General features: G+C 40.8%; 1 long non-coding RNA gene across 1 annotated transcript in view; it reads right to left on the bottom strand.

The window, feature by feature from the left end:
• LOC135316692 (uncharacterized) overlaps positions 1-16027 on the bottom strand; it is a 93782-nt gene that overhangs the window by 28365 nt on the left and 49390 nt on the right. Inside the window, exons 7-8 of the long non-coding RNA XR_010375936.1 lie at positions 12256-12335; positions 9821-10026 (exon numbers count right to left, since the gene is read on the bottom strand). This is a non-coding gene — a long non-coding RNA (uncharacterized LOC135316692). The remainder of the gene's footprint in view (positions 1-9820; positions 10027-12255; positions 12336-16027) is intronic.

The raw sequence follows: 16027 nt of genomic DNA, 5'->3' as shown, positions 1-16027 counted from the left end.
ATCTTGGTGGTTTCTGTTTTCTCAGGATAAACCAGCTTTGCTGATTATGAAACAGCCAGTGTCCTACCTTTACATACAAAGCCTGACTAGAAATAAAGGAGGAAAGTGAGAAATAATATCACTCTTCAGAATTCAGCTAGCAACAGCAGAAGAGTATTTGAGAAAACCAATCTTTCTTTGAGGTTTAAATGTACATGATGTTGATAGCATCAGTGGAATTTCTAATGACTCCATATTCGGTAAAGTTTACTTTGACCTGATAGGCTCTGTGGAAATACAACATATTATTTTACTTAACAGCACAGCACAGTACCCTAACAGTAGAGTCACTGTTAACCATTGTATTAGTGATCCAGCCACAAATATGGATAAGGAAACCATTGCTCTCTGGCCCCGTACTCTGCCCAGGAGCGTTACTGCTGTCTAAAAACATCCTGAAACCATCCCAATTTCTTGATGCAACATCATCATTTTTGCACGCTGAACATCTCTCCTCTGACATGAAATCCAATGACGTAACTAATGTAGCTCTATGGAAGCCAACGAACCCATGTGCGCATTTAGGGTGACGGAAGATCTCAAATCCCACCCAATTTCTATGTGACATAGAAGATATAACTCCCCTCCAGACTTTCAAAAAATTCCTATATCATATTCTGCAGCTATAAACTGAACCATTTCAGTATTACATGGCTAGGAAACTCATTTTTTTCTACAACTTAACTTTGCACATATTCTTCCGTATCCCGATCTTCTCATAAATGCTAGATACTACATAATTCAGAACATTTTAAAAATTGTTATCTATATCTAATTGGTTTAATTAGAGAAAGTACTGTTAACATCACCATTGCATTGAGACTAACAGAGGCACACCTTGCGGACCAGGTAGTTATAAGCAGAGCTGGGCAAAAAACTCTCCAATAATTTGCTCTAAAATAGAAGGTGGAGAAGTGTTTTGTATCATTTGCATCCTTAACTCAGTAAAGGTTATTTCAGAGATATATGACAATAGAAACTCTCTTATGAAAGAATTCCTTACTCGCGCCTAAATAACCTGATTTTTTCTTAGGTTGGCAAATGCTGCTGTGACTGTTTTGTTCATCACTCGCCACCTCTCCTTGCCGCTCTTCCATCGCAACTTCAACTTCCTCTTCATCACCACATTTACAAATCCTTGAGCTGTCAGCTCCGTGCTGGCACTTATTCAAAGAGCATTCTCGCTCCCTCCCCCGTCACTATATTGAGCCGGGGAGCTGTGCCCCGCTTGGCACACGTGCTTCCGCTGCAAGTACCAAGACCTGCTCCAAGAAGCCATGGCAGTGTCCAAGCGCGAACTGCCAGGAGAAGGTCCTCACTGAGAAAATACTCTCATCCTCATCCCCGCATATGCCAACGCCTCTCTGCACAAACGTGGTAGTAATAAGCCAGTCTTTATGTGGACCTGTATGCCCCTATACCCGCTTCACAGAGCAATACAAAGAGACTAAGATAAAGTATTTTCTAAATGCTAAAGCAGTTTCTGTCCCAGGGTCTGATACCTAACTCACCCTCTGGTCAATTTTCAGACACCTCCGCAGCCTGCTGCACAGATTATCCTGGCAAATTCTCCCCATTTATGACAGCTTGGCTTCAGGATTACAGGTATTTTGTTCCCACTGTTTTAAGCCCAGATGAAGATCGGACAGATGAAAGTGTATTTGCATCCCAGAGGAACTGTAATTTCAAGGAGAAAAAAGTGTCACGCAGCTAGTCATTCCGCCAATTAGAATATCTGCTGCTGTTACTGACATGAAGTATTGAGTTTTGGAACTGAGATCAAATATTAAAACAGAAGTCATCTAATTACCATTACTTCTGCACCTGCACAACATCTACCAGTTTCTGGCTCTTTGGTAACTACCGATGTACTATAAACCCTCCTCTTCTGGGAGGAAAGCAAGGGAGATTCACAGCACCGGTGTCTATTAAGACACTTTCTGTTGGTGGCATAAATCTCCATGTTTGTTTTCTGGTGATTTTTGTCAATTATGTCTTTACCCAATTAGCACAATCATACCTAATTATGTAATTAGGGTAAATATGTAATCTAATGACAATGTTCAATTACGATACGTATCGATGTCATAAAAGATTCTATTAAATATTGTGGTGGGGGAACCGCACTACACGTAGAGCTGTGTGTTCCTATAGAAGTTTGTGTGCCCCAGTGCCTATTGTTCGTAAACCCTTTTAGGCCTCTTGCTTTTTCAGAATCACAGAAATGATTTCACACTTCTGTGGACAAAAGGAAATCTGTCCCAGCCCAGCTAGTTATATTTTAAAGCAACAGTGTAATCAAATATTGTGTCCTTTCGCTTAGCGTAACCCTCTGATTTCTGAAATATGGTAGCTGAAGTAAATGTGAAAAAGACTGCTGTCTTATCACAGAGAAGACAGAATTAATGTTCTGTGAATACTTATTTTCAAATGGAGAGGGAATGTCACTGTAGCGGTTCTTCCCAGCGAGATCAAGAGTTTCTGTCTCTGAAGTTAACAACAGCCCATGCCACTGACCTCACAAGGCATTAGATCAAGGTGCAAGCGTTACTCTCGACTAGGAAGTTATGCAGAAGCATCGCCCATTTTACTGCCTTATGCCTTCATGGGCTTCAGGTGAGAGAAGAATTCAGAAACCTACTCTACACGAACCTGACTTTTATATTTCATTTCCCCATGAATGAGGAGAGAATTCAAATCCAGAACTGATTTTTGAGGATTGAATGGCTGGAATATGCCATTCTCTTAAAATATGTTTCAGTGCAAAGCAGCAATTTAGTCATGATCCACAGAAAAGCAGGGTTTCAGAGGGCAGAATATTCCCAAATAATGGCACAGCAAACAATGCCTCAGGTATTAATCCCCTGCAGATATACCACACCTTGTGTGCATTTACAGACCACTCCCATTGACATTACAGATACATACAAGACAGTGAGGATACCTGCAATGGAAATTCAGTACAGATGAGTTCAAGAAAGTTTAATTCTATTTTCTTATTATCATCAGCAAAACCATCAACTGACATTTGGCTCTGAATCTTTATGGATGTGAAAGATGCAGAAGAAGGAAGAACCCACCTTCACTTTCAGATCCCAGGCAGGCTATTGCAGGGCTAGCCAAGGAGGAGGTGGGAAGCAGAAAATACTCCTGAAGAAAACATACTTCCTTAAGTCATTGAGAAAAAAATAAACACCAAACCCCACAAATGATATTGTTCCAGTTTGAGGTCTGAAATCTTTTTTGCTAAATTTCAGCCCGGAAATGTCAGCCATCTTTTTTACAGCTGACTCTCACAAACCTCAGACAGAAGAGATTTTATAACAGAAATGCTGACGTGATTCCTACTGGTCATCTGACCCATTCAGCTTTACTTGAGAAAACCTCATTATTAGAACATGTTGAGGAACCTCAAGAGGTTCAAAGGTATAGTCTAGCTCAGAGAGCTCTCCTAGAGGTCTGGCAGGCACACTAAAACAGCCTGGAACTTCAAGAGTCTGAAAAATAAGGAATGAAGTCTCATCTGGGCTCAGATGAAATCCAGAGCAAGTAAATATTTTGAAAGCTATCCAGATTTTTTCAACACGTTACAAAAATGGTCTCTGCCTCAACTTTTAGCAAGAGTTACAACAATCTGAAGTTTTACTCAATATTACATTCCAGTATCTGGTTCTTTCTAGGGGAAGGGTAGCCACACTTTCACTCCTGAACCATTTATAGCTTTTTGTCAGCAGCTGGAGCGTAGCATCAGCTCTGGGTTAGACAACACATGACACAGACGCTCCAATATGGGTCTAAGGGTGGATCAGGGATGTTGGTGGGCAAGTTGGCACAAGCTAGCAAGAGCTGTGAGGCCGATGACTCTAAATGACCCCAAAACCTAGGTTTTTTTTTTTGCTTAGCCCGGGCCTGCTCTGTGATTGAGCAGTACCCTATGCTTTTGGTGTGAAGCTCAGTGAGCCCAGGTTGAACACTCTTGTTCGAGACCCTGCACAGCGCGACAAGGGCCCAGAGCCAAGGCTGGTTTCACCTGCACACTGAGAAGTAAAGGGACTCATTGGTGAGTGCCAGGAAGCTGTACCAAAACTCGGTGCCACTTCCAGGGTGGCACGGTGAGGCTGTGTTTCATCATGATACCGCATGCCTACAACCAAAGGCTCGGCAGTCCAGCTGGAGTACATCTCCTCCTCTCCTTCAGACCACTATAGCTGATGCTACTTATGTAATGCTCCTAAGTTATGGAGACTTCCTGGCTCAAGGGCAGGTGTCTTCCTTAGTCTTGGATTCCTTCCCTAAGAACAGCCTCTCCTTATTTTCTCCCTTACCGATGAAAAGCAAATAAACAAAGAGGAAAAAAAAAATCAGATGAGTGAAATAGTTATTTATCTGCCTTTTAAGAGTTTAACCAGATTTGATTATCTGAATAAGAGTATTTGGATATGGTTCAAATTCCAGGGTACACAATTACATTCTGCTTATCATGAATCCCATTTGCCACTGCATATGGTTATTCTAATGACTCGAATGCTATTGTGTGCTCCTCTGCTGACACGGGCTCACGGCACTCCACGCCAGACGAGCCTGCGAAAAGGGGGAGCACACAAATGTAGTAATTTCCATGCCCCAGTAGCTACCGCGCAACATGCCTGCCTGCAAGGGTGCTTTCAGTGAAAGGTGTCAGTAACAGAAATAAGAAAGGGTTGTCTTGTTTTGAGGGAGAAAGACAGGATTTAGGAAATCTGAAACAAAGAGGAGTTTGCCTGGGAAAAGCTTTGGTTTGCTTCTTCAGACAAGAACTACTGCTTCTGGTTTAAACTGTAACTCTGGCCAAATGAAACACAATTGTAGTAAAGCCTACCCAGACGTAGATATAGCCACGTAGTTCCACAGGACTCATTTTTTTCCCCCTTGGGAGCTACTACAGCAATGACTCTGTCTATTGCTAGAGAAAGGGACTGCATTAATTAAGGTACCAAATTTTGGAGAGGATATTGGGATTTTTTCATGTCCCCAAGGCCTTCTGGGTACTTTCTACATGCAGGTGCTCTGGTTTGTTTCCAGCTACAGTAACTGCCTTCTATTTCTTTAAGATCCTCTGCAACATCAAACTGGGTGCGGTATCCAGCACTTCCCGCCCTCAGCACTTTTGTGGCACTTCTGTGTACTGTTATGCCGTCACTGTGCCTCAGTGACAGATGAAGGGATCTCTGGGCACTCTGTATGGCACTTGGATCAAAGCTGCTGCATAAATGTAAGCTTCTTATCAACAAAGCGAGGGAAAAAATTCATAAGAAACGTACAGGTAGAAGCTCCACAGACTCCAATTAGTTTTTTTCCATCCTAAAGGGAAGACACATTTCAAGGTTCTTCACATCATTTTGCAGATTCCAGTTTCACTCTAAAACTTAATGAAGTTCAGTGAAATACAACCGACAAAAGAAATACAAATTAACACTGAAAACACAATACAGTTCTTTTCAAAAGGCTGAGCTGAAAACCAAAGCGGTGGGGGAGAATATCGGAGGCTACAGTTAAAAAGAACAGACGATAGTTTAACAAGAAACAAACTAAAATAAATTTTAAAATGTAGTAAAATGTAAGAGGAGAAGGAGGGGAGGGGAAAGGCACATGAGCTAGTGGCAGGAAGGCAGAAGCTGGAGCCAGGCCACCCCAAGGACTAACTTTGGCTCAGAGAGCACAGCCTTAGCAACGTCAAGCAAACAGGTATAGCGAGAGAGCACTTCAGTACAAAGACCCAAATTGCATGTAGCATTGTGGCAGGAGCAACGGCTATGCTGTGCTCAGAGAAGCTGTGCTGGTATTGCTGACAGACGTGCTGACTCTACCTACGCCCATGCTGGCACCCTCTCTGCAGCCACGCTGCTGCACCTCTTGCTGCAGAAGACAACAGCGCTCAAGAGGTTTTCTTGGGCATGTTTACCCTGTCCCATAAAACAGAGGCCACAGCGTCTCCAAGCTCGCGTCAGGCTGAGCTGACGCATGCCCACGCAGTGGCACAGCTACCCTTTTTCTTTGCCAAGCACCAGAAAACCAGAAGCAACCAGAAAACATGCTTAGCCTCAGAATATAATCCGATGGTTCTCCTCACAGCAGCAGAGGGCCTGCATCTTAGCCCCATTTCTGATGGCACATTTCTAAAGTTTGCTTTCTAAGCATGTAAGCCATGTTTAGATCAAGACTCTCACCCAAAAGGGGAAAAAAAAAAAGGATATTGATTAGCAGGTCCCAACATAGTCAGTGAGAAACTACACTGAAATATTTTACAAAAAAATGTGTTTCTTCTTTTCTCTTCTTTGATTCAAATATTGATTTTCTCATCCAAAAATATGCTTTCAAACCCAACTATGGCACCTCATTTTGCAACACATCTGCCCAATTCCTTTGCCATGGGCTTTTGGCACTCTCAAAGCAATGTCACCTGAAGTGCCAGCCTCTAGAAACATCCGTGACAAATTCCAAGCTTTTCTCAGCATATCCTGCCAGAAGCCTGATATCTCCAAATGGCTTTTCAGAGATGAGACCACCATGCAGAAATATGTATATATTGGGAACTGGGTTTGACCAGCTCATCTCTCTTTGGAGGTTAGACTAAATGAGCCAATACTTCCTTTATAGCCATAAACACAGGAATGCAATTCAGTGAACATTCACGGCATTAAAAAAAAAAACAAACCAAAACCAACACAGAATATTAACAGCCCCTCCAGGAAAAACAATTTTTACTGTCGCAACTAGATGCAATCTCATCCTGCTTCTATCACAGCCCATGATGATACCCTACTCATTCCACTATAGATGAAACAACAGCCACTAGCAAAGCCAAAGCGGAGGCAGGAACCAGCACCACGTCCCAAAGGAGCTCTTGACTCAAGGTCCGTATTCTGGGCACAGCATCCCACAGCTAGGCATCAACGCGGCCTTGCAGCACCCTCACTTGAAAGAGATTGACCCTTCTCCTCCTCAGTCCCCTCTTACTGTCTGGTTTTTGAAGAGCCAAAGCATTACTTGCGGACACGCGTCAAAGGCCTTTCACATCTACGTAACTGAGACCGGAAGGGTGACGTCCCTTCCAACCTGTGATTCATTCTGGGCTGCGGCAAAGGTAAGCACACACCTGAAAAAGAGCTGCCTTGCACTACAGAGACAGCCCAGCAGCAAAAGTTCTTCTGGAAACCACGCACCTACGGCAGTGCAGCTTTTAGACCTTAATTTCCTATACATGCGGGAGGGGAATATTGACCACCCGTTCCCATGCCCAAATGCATGGTCATCTAGAACGCCAAACTGTGCGTTTTGTTTTATTTTTTAAAAGCTAGTTTCAATTCACAGGGAGAAAGAAGAGTAATTAGACTGAAATTTTATTAGCAGAAGCCTTCTCTGACATCGTTTTATGCTTCTATAGTAAATAGAAAACACACAGAAAACCCTGGAAATTCAGCAAGTAAGAAAAAAAAAAACTTTTTTGGACGGCAGCAGTGTGCGTCAGACCAGCCAAGTTCAAAAACAGAAAATTTAAAAGTGGAAATGCAGACCAAATCTTTGGTAGAATTAACACTGAAAGCTGCTGGAAAGAAACAGTCAGACTTTATTTTGAGTTTACAGTCTAATTATTTTCATGTAGACTCTGTATATTGGGGTTTCAAAAAAATGACTTCTTAAAAAATAGTTGTTCCACTTTCACAACTTAAAAATGTTAGTTTTATTCAGCAGGTTTTATACTGCCTAATTACATGGTGGGTTTTTCCCCTGCTCTACCAGTTTTTTTGAGTTTACACCATTATTATTTTCCCTTAAAAACTATTTTAAAAGACATAAATACCATGAAATTGGAAGGAATGGGATTCTACAATAAACTAATTTTTGAGAGAGAATAGCAGTTGGAGGGCCAATCCCCTCCTCTGTAACAGAGCTGCAAGCCTGCAGGATATCCACCGATCCAAAGTTACTCGATATAAAGGCAAACAGAAGCATCTATTGCTCTCAAACAAATTGCCGCCACTAAGCAAAGAACGGATCCTCATTACTTTGTAAATGAAACCATTTTACCTGCTTCTCAGCAGCCTCAGAATTAAACAACCGAAGAACACTCCCTTCCATGTCCCACAGCCAGACCTATGCGTAACATATCTGAGATCTCATTTCTTCAGGCTGATGTCAAAAAACTCCCCCGTCCCACTTCACTCAGGCACAAATGAGTTGCTGGTTTGCACGAGTGTATTTTAATTCTAACCAAAGCTGAAAACTGATATGATAACTGCAGAACAAGATTTGCAGCTCTAATTTTACATTTCTTAAAACAGAAGAAGGGAGGAGGGAAGAAGGCATTAGACGAAAGACGCAAACAGCAAAGTTTAACATTGTCAGTTTGAATGGATAAACACAACACCTTGTGCACTTGCCAGACAGACACATACCTATAGATACAAGCTTGTGTGGAATATGACCACAAGTTCGGATCTACGGGTTTGTGGCAACAGGCAGGGGTCTCTTCTGTAATTTGCTAGGCTTGGGTTTTGAGTTTGTTTTTAAAGAGGAAAACCATTTCTGCAAATGAAATTTCAGAGCTGTTAGTGAGTAGCAGCCTTCATTCTCCTCAGCACCTTAAAACCCCTCCTTTGGAGGATGGGGGGGCGAGAGTTCCTTGTTGACTCTGCTATAACATTAGCTCTGTTGCTACAGTTTCCTTCACTCCCGTGTAACCCTTTGAAAAAGATCAGCAAAATAAAATGAATTTTAAAAACAACAAAATAAAGCAGATCTGTGTTTCTTTATAAGTATTTTGCTGGAGAGGATTACTGATGATTACACAGTACTGAAGAATTAACAGCCAACATCGGAGGTATATCGCTAACACTGGAGCAAATTATCAAATAGCAAAGTTTTTGCACGTAGACAGAGTTGCAATACACATGCATACCCCCACCCCACAAAAAGTTGTCTTGTTTCCATTCTGGCAGCCTGGTTAAAACAGACAGAAGAAACAACTGCGTAAGAGTTGCTTTAACTTTCAGAGAAGTCATTACTGGTCTGGGATTCTATTTTAATTCTATTTTAAAGAAAAAAAAATCCTTTCACTCTTCTAAACAATCTAGAAATTTCCCCTAACTCCAGCTCCCTGCTGTCTCACTGCATTTCTTCCTAAAATGACAGACACAATTCTAAAATTTCTTCAGGATTTTTCTAATAAATCTTGAAAAACAGCAAAGTTCTGCCACTGCAAGTGAGAAGCATCCCCTCCTTCCCCCGAAGTTTCCAAGTTTTCTTTCCTGCCTAACTAACATTTCCCATTAATGACAATTTATTGGGTGGGCAACTGGTGGGGAATTAGGCTGCAAAGCAGTCTGGCTGTAAGCTCCACATAGACTGGTGGACAAAATCAGTGAGATTAATTGTTGCTTAAAGTGCCACAACATTTTCACTTTCTACCTCTTCTCTTTCTTCAGAAGATAAACTATGTTATTGCAAGCTAATATAAAATGACACAGTCAACACCTGGAAAATAAGTTTGCTATTTGGATACTTTTAGAAAGTTCCCCCACTTCTTGTATAGCTTCTTAAAATAAATCACTTCAACCTTTCCAGCCTGGTAAGTCTGCAATTAAAACACAATTTTCCTTCATTGGAATCACTGCTTGGGCTGGGTTACAAGAAACTCCTGTTCCATCCAGCAACAGAGATGTTAAACTTTCGCCATCTGTCCAAAGGTTATCTAAATCGATGATCTAAATTTAGATTCCTACTCTTATACTCCGATACCCACCTTGAAAGTGTCCAGCTTTTCCAAAGTTTTCAGCACCCAAAATTCATACCAAGAACAGGAGCTGCAGGGGTTCAGCATCTTTGAAAAATCAGGACAACTTTTATGTTGGATCCTAAATGCAATTTAGGAGCGCCCAGAATTCAGAAAGCTCTGGCCCTGCAATAACTGTGCAGCGGTCAAGGCAATGGGTCAGGGAACACGTGGTCCTGCAGACAGAACAGAGTCACATCATGCACAAATACACGTATTGTGCACTTCTTTGGAACCAAACTGCAAACGGAATATAACAAATGTTACCCTACCAAAAATAACCCAAGCCCTCCAACTACAAAGCTCATTTATTTCAGGGAACCTAAGATTAAAATTCAAATTGCCTTTTGACCCTTCTAACAGGGCCTAACAGGCATAATATTAGGAGTCAGTAACATTGCTGCTGCATGTACCAGTATTTCTTAGAATGGCAAGGAATTTTTTCTGTCAGACTTTTGCACGTCACTCTCGTGCTATAATGCAATAGGGCATAAAACAGAGTATTTTCTTTATATTTTTTTGACCCTAATATTCTTTACACTACTGTATGTATATGAAGATAAGCTAATTTGCATGTCTCTCTGCTGGCAAAGAAATACTTCCTTTTTTTCGTATGAGATAGGCAAAAAGTAATGATCTCACTGAAATACACATATTATGGGGAGGTTAATTTTTTACTAGATTTTCCTAGTTCTAAAACTTTTTTTTTTTGTCTCCCTTAATAGCTCACAATCTCATTTTCTAACCACGGGGATAATTCAAGTCCTTGAAGGAAACCAAGATGTAACGTTTGGGTGGCCTGTACATACCTCCTTGTGGTATAGGACATGTGTCCTCAATTCTGACTGGCCTGAGTGCAAGTTGCAGGCACCCAACACACTTCAGCAACTGCTCTTTATTACTGAATTATCGAGCTCTTCTCGGAGACAGAACCGAGCCAGACCTTCTAAGAGCCCATCACATGCTTGTAAGGGCAGCTGTTAGGTGTTGACCCATACAGAAAATACGCCCTTTATTTAGTTGCCTAGATGAGGGCTGATCTCTGCTGCAGTTCTAGCCAACCATCTCCTCCTCCCTTGCTACCTGATTGGCTTTTACAAAACAAAAGGGAAGAACAAGTGTTAGGATCCATCGCCATAGCTTCAGTTGTTAAAAAAGGAAAGAGAGAAAAAGAGAAAGCAGCAACAGCTATCTCTAGAAAAGCACCTATATATGCCAAATAAATCACTCAAGCAGGTCCCCACTATAAATCTGATCGCCCACTCCTGCATTCCTGTGAGCCTCAGAGAAAGGCAGCTCGGTGACAGAGAGACTTCATTTAGTGGCACCTGTATGCTGTAAATTACAAGCATCCAGGAACCGACCTACTCCTTTTCATACATTTTGGAAAACAAACTCATGGACAATTGTTGAGACAGTGAACTGATAAAGGCAGCAGCAAATTAACAGAGTTTTGTTCTTTGAAAGATATGGATTCTTTTTTTTTTTTTTTTTTTAATGAGCACTTCTTTTTTCAAGATCAATTTCACCTATATCAAATATATTCAGGGAGTTTGAATGAGAGCCATAGATTATGCAAGATCTGGGTTTTGAAACATTCCCCTAGATTGATTAATCATATGGCTATCGCACCTTTTGAAAACCTGATGAACACATACGCAGTGACAGAAAATCCATGATAGGCAAACAAATCGATCATCATCTTGACACTGTATTTGTCTAGAATGCTAAGATTTCAAATAAAAAGTTTCAACCTGTACATTAAGGATCATAGCATTTATACTAAGGGTTGTGATATCCTTATACTGAAGATATTTTGCTTCACTATTAGTTTTATAATAGGTCAACGATCACAGGATAACAGGGCTTTGGTACTAGAACCTGGGACAGCCAAAAAAGTAACACACTTGTGTTAGTATTAACCCAGTATAAGACTGGCATTTTATAGATTTACAGCCAAAGGAATACAGAAGGAAACATGTAGAAATAAAGTCTCTAAAGACATAACATTGGTTTTGGGCTGTGGGTGGTATTCTTGCAAACCACAAAGCATAAATGCCCTGTCCCAGGAAAATCGATCATTATGGAATGCATTGTGTGCCTGAGTAAAAAGCTGTTTGCAGCCATTTCATACTTCTGCCACAAAAATAAGACAAATAAGAAACATGACTACTAAATAATTCCCATTCTTTTCCTCCACCCCTTCCTCCTAATTTTAACCCCAATCTATTTAGGCCTATAAATATAGATACATATATATGTATTTATATATATACACACACACATACACACTCTATCATAGGTTTAAAGACCTTTATCAGTATAGTCCTGTACTTCAAATAGTTTTAAGAAATTTTAAGGAAAAGGGAGCTACGGACTGGAGAATGTATGAGAAACCAAATTACCTCAGTAGCAGCATTTTACAAGATTTCTTATCGAATGTGCGCTGCCATATTGCTAGGCCCAACTCTTCAACGAACGTACTCTGGAAGACAAAATATTTATGGATATTTTCATGGCATATTTTCAAGAAATGGATTCTACCTTTATATACCCAGAGGCTACAGCTTTAGAGGCAAAAGGAACAGGCAAGGTCCTAAGAGAGCAATTACTCCCCCCTCCTCGTATCCCAATTCTTAATTTAAAAAAAAAAAAAAAATATTATTTTCCATGTTACACATCGGATCCATCCACTTCTGCCCTCCCCCATACGATGAGTTAAATCTGTGGAAATAAAACATTTCTTGTAACACAAACATTTAAGAAGTTTGCCAATTCTATTACCACCAAAGCGATTAAGAAAAATAAAGCAACGTGGTGGTTGCAACAGCAAATACATTCCCTGCTAGTTAGTAACACGCATCAACTTCTTAAACTGATTAGTTATCATATATAGATCCTTATCCAATTAAAGTTTGATAAAACAGAATCAAATAGGAGGATCGTTACCTGCTTTTGAGAAGGTTCACCAAGCAAGCATTTTAAGCTTTTTGACTCTTTTAACACTGATACAAGGAATAATTATTTCTCTCTGCCGATGCGATTGTTAAAAGAAGAGAAACCCCGGATTGTGGTGGCTTCGTGGATGCTATTCTTTTTGCACCACAGCAGGATTCTTGGCTGCCAGTCCAAGCTGCTTTCACTTGCCAAGTTTTAAGATGCCGGTTTTGCCTTTCATTTTATTGTTCCTTTCGCAACGTTAAGGACCGACTTAAAAAACCATGCACAGCTGCTATCGGGGAGGGGGGGGAATTATTTGAATTTTGCACAAGAATGGAGATGAGGAAGGAGCGCGCTGTGATGTAACCACAACGACACCCACAGAAATATTTCCAATACTGGGGGGGACGGACTCACGCTCAGAATCCTGGCGTTTTCCTACAACACAGTTGGGATCTAGTGTAAGAGAAGGAAATAACAAAAACGTCCTGACCTACGATCAACCGTAGTCACGTTACAAGTGGAGGTTGATACTTCTCCCCCCCCCCCACCTATTTTTTTAAATCCACTTTCTGCAGCTTAAGGCTATTCTTTCTCATTGAGGATTTCTTCCAGGGGGTGCAGGGAAGCGGAGGTTGGGGAGCAGCCTAACAAAAGGATTCCCCCCGCACACGGACTCCTACCCCACCCTTTTGCTGCTTCCCTCTGATAGGAGTTCACCCATGCCCAAACATCACGGCCTTTCTTTTGACGCAATGCCACTGTGAAGAGACTCAACATCACGGCGCAAAAGCTTCCATCAAAATTCAGTACGGGGCTGCGAATTCTTTCATCAAACACATTCATTTATCATAAACGACGGATTATTTTTTTTTTTTTTTAAAGAGACTGTGTAAAAGAGATTTTTAAAAATCCCCAGCTTCTCTGTACATGAGTTGATTTATTTTATTTTACTTGATGTAGCAACAAAATTATTGGGACTGGTACCAAGGCTCAAATGCATTTAAATGAACAAACAGCAACAAGAAGTTGTTTGTGATCCTTCTCAGACTGTAGCTAGCTATTAAAAGCATTACGGTGGCTTATGCTCAATATGCATTATAAAGTATAGAATGATATAACTCTTCCATCAGCCACACACAGAGTCAGTCTGAACAACCACTTCGTGATACAGATGTTGGAGGGACATATACTTCATATCTATGTAAAGAAAATTCCCACTCAGACGTGGTTCCTTGAGTTACCCGTGCAGACAGACCTACGTGCATACTAAATGCACGCAGGGTAGTCAGAATGGCTGGAGACGACTATTTTTCGCAGTACATAGGTGACTGTTTATACAGCCTGCAAACCAGAAAATGGAAGCTGTTTCAAACATACAATAATCGAGGGTGAAAACAGCTCTGACACCAGCTGTTATATGTGCAGAGGTTTACGGCTGACTTTACAGCAAACTAACTGCAGCTAGCAGAAGATGAATACACCCCTGTATTTCATATTTTAAGAGAAAAAGAGAGACTACAGACAACTTAAAGTTTCTATGAAAACCAACAGCCTTAAACAAAAGCAGCGTGAATTAATAAGGGGGAAAGAAAAACAGAAGCTTTGTACTAAAGTGGAAGCATAAGATGTGAAATTTCAAAATCAGATGGCTCGGTCTGTGATTTCTTTCATTTAAATGAATTGATCTGTTGCTAAACTGCTGCTCTTGTGCCAAGAAACTTTTAACTCTTTCGGCTCAAAACTCCCCATGTTTTGCTATTTTCTCTCTCCTCCCAAGCATACTACGATTAATCAGAAAGCAGAAATTAAGAACAAAGTGGGAAATAAAAAACAAGAGCATAAAAAGCACGGGGGAATTAAACCCACAAGCACATGCAGAACACAAAAGAGCCACGATATGGAGCGTATCGGTGCTTCGTTAGAACTTCTACTGTATAAACAACGTGATTCTTGTTCTTACAATGTTGCTAAAACTTGGAAAGGAGACAGAAAGGCCTTCAACCTTCACAATTCCACGTACAGCAAGAACTCCAGGGCAAACCCAACAGAAACAGGGCTAGCAGCAAGAAAAACAACAGAATCCCTGACCTAATTCAGTGCAAACATTCACTTACCGAGAATGCCTTAAGCATTTCCAATAGAACCCCCTTTCCTACACATGTTCGCCTATGTGAAAAAGAACAAAAAAGCAAACTGAAAAGCTCTCAAAAACAACCCAAAAGATAGCTGCTTTGGTAAAATTTGGGTGAGAGTTCTTAGTGCTTTTCCATTTTGTTTTGGATTTGTTTTGCCCACTTAAAAAAAAATTAAAAAAAAAAAGAAAATAGACATGTAATTAGAGATAATTCCAGGGGAAAAATATTTATTTGTAGAACAAAAAAAAAAAAAAAAAAGAAAAAATTTATATACCTATATATCTCCCACTTTCCAGTTCTGCTGCAGTTCCCCCTAAACTGCTGCTGCTTGCTCCAATCTGCTGCCTGCTTAACAACGGAATGACAGGCAACATCTGTTTGTATAGAAGCCAAGATCAAGCCTTCAAAATTTTTTTGGCTCAGTTTCTTTTTTCTTTCCCCTCACCCCCACCCCCTCCCCCTGGAAAGCTTAAAAAAAATAGAAGTAAAAGAAAAAGTAAAAGCGCACAGCAAGATTTTGAAAGCAACTCAAGTGAGGCAGCAACTATTTTCCCTTGAGTTATTTCAAGGTACACTACTTCGAGGATAACTCTTTCCTCTCTCTCCACCCGCCGTCGCCTCCTCCCCTGCTCTCCCCACCCTACATCCTCTCCCTTGCCCCATGCTATTAATAAAGTATCACACAAACTGGAAAAAAAAAAATCCAACGTACCTTGATCACTAAAAGGCCACTCCCTCCTATGGGGAGGGAGGGGGTTTCTTCAGTAGGCAACTAAAAAAAAAATGGTATGGGGAGGGGAATAATAGGACGGTTCAGGGGACAGTCTTGCCACAATCCTTTCACCCTCTTTTTTTTTTTTCCCCCTGCATTTTACAGACTATAAAATATAGTGTGCATACTTTGAAAATAAAAGAAATTGTTTTGAAATAAATAAATACGCAGGGAAAAAAAAAAATCAGCCCAGATCCAAATACAATTCAAATGACTAACAATGTCAGTCTACTGCCAATTCTGTGGCAAATCGGGAGAAAGCACAATAATTCCACATGCTGAGATGTGAACAACTGGAAAGAAACCAACTCTCTAGAAGTCACAATG

The sequence above is a fragment of the Phalacrocorax carbo genome, chromosome 21 (assembly GCF_963921805.1).
Source record: "Phalacrocorax carbo chromosome 21, bPhaCar2.1, whole genome shotgun sequence".
In the NCBI taxonomy this organism is placed as follows: domain Eukaryota; kingdom Metazoa; phylum Chordata; class Aves; order Suliformes; family Phalacrocoracidae; genus Phalacrocorax; species Phalacrocorax carbo.
The sequence above is the reverse complement of the archived record's forward strand: the minus strand, read 5'-3'. Positions and strand labels throughout refer to the sequence as shown.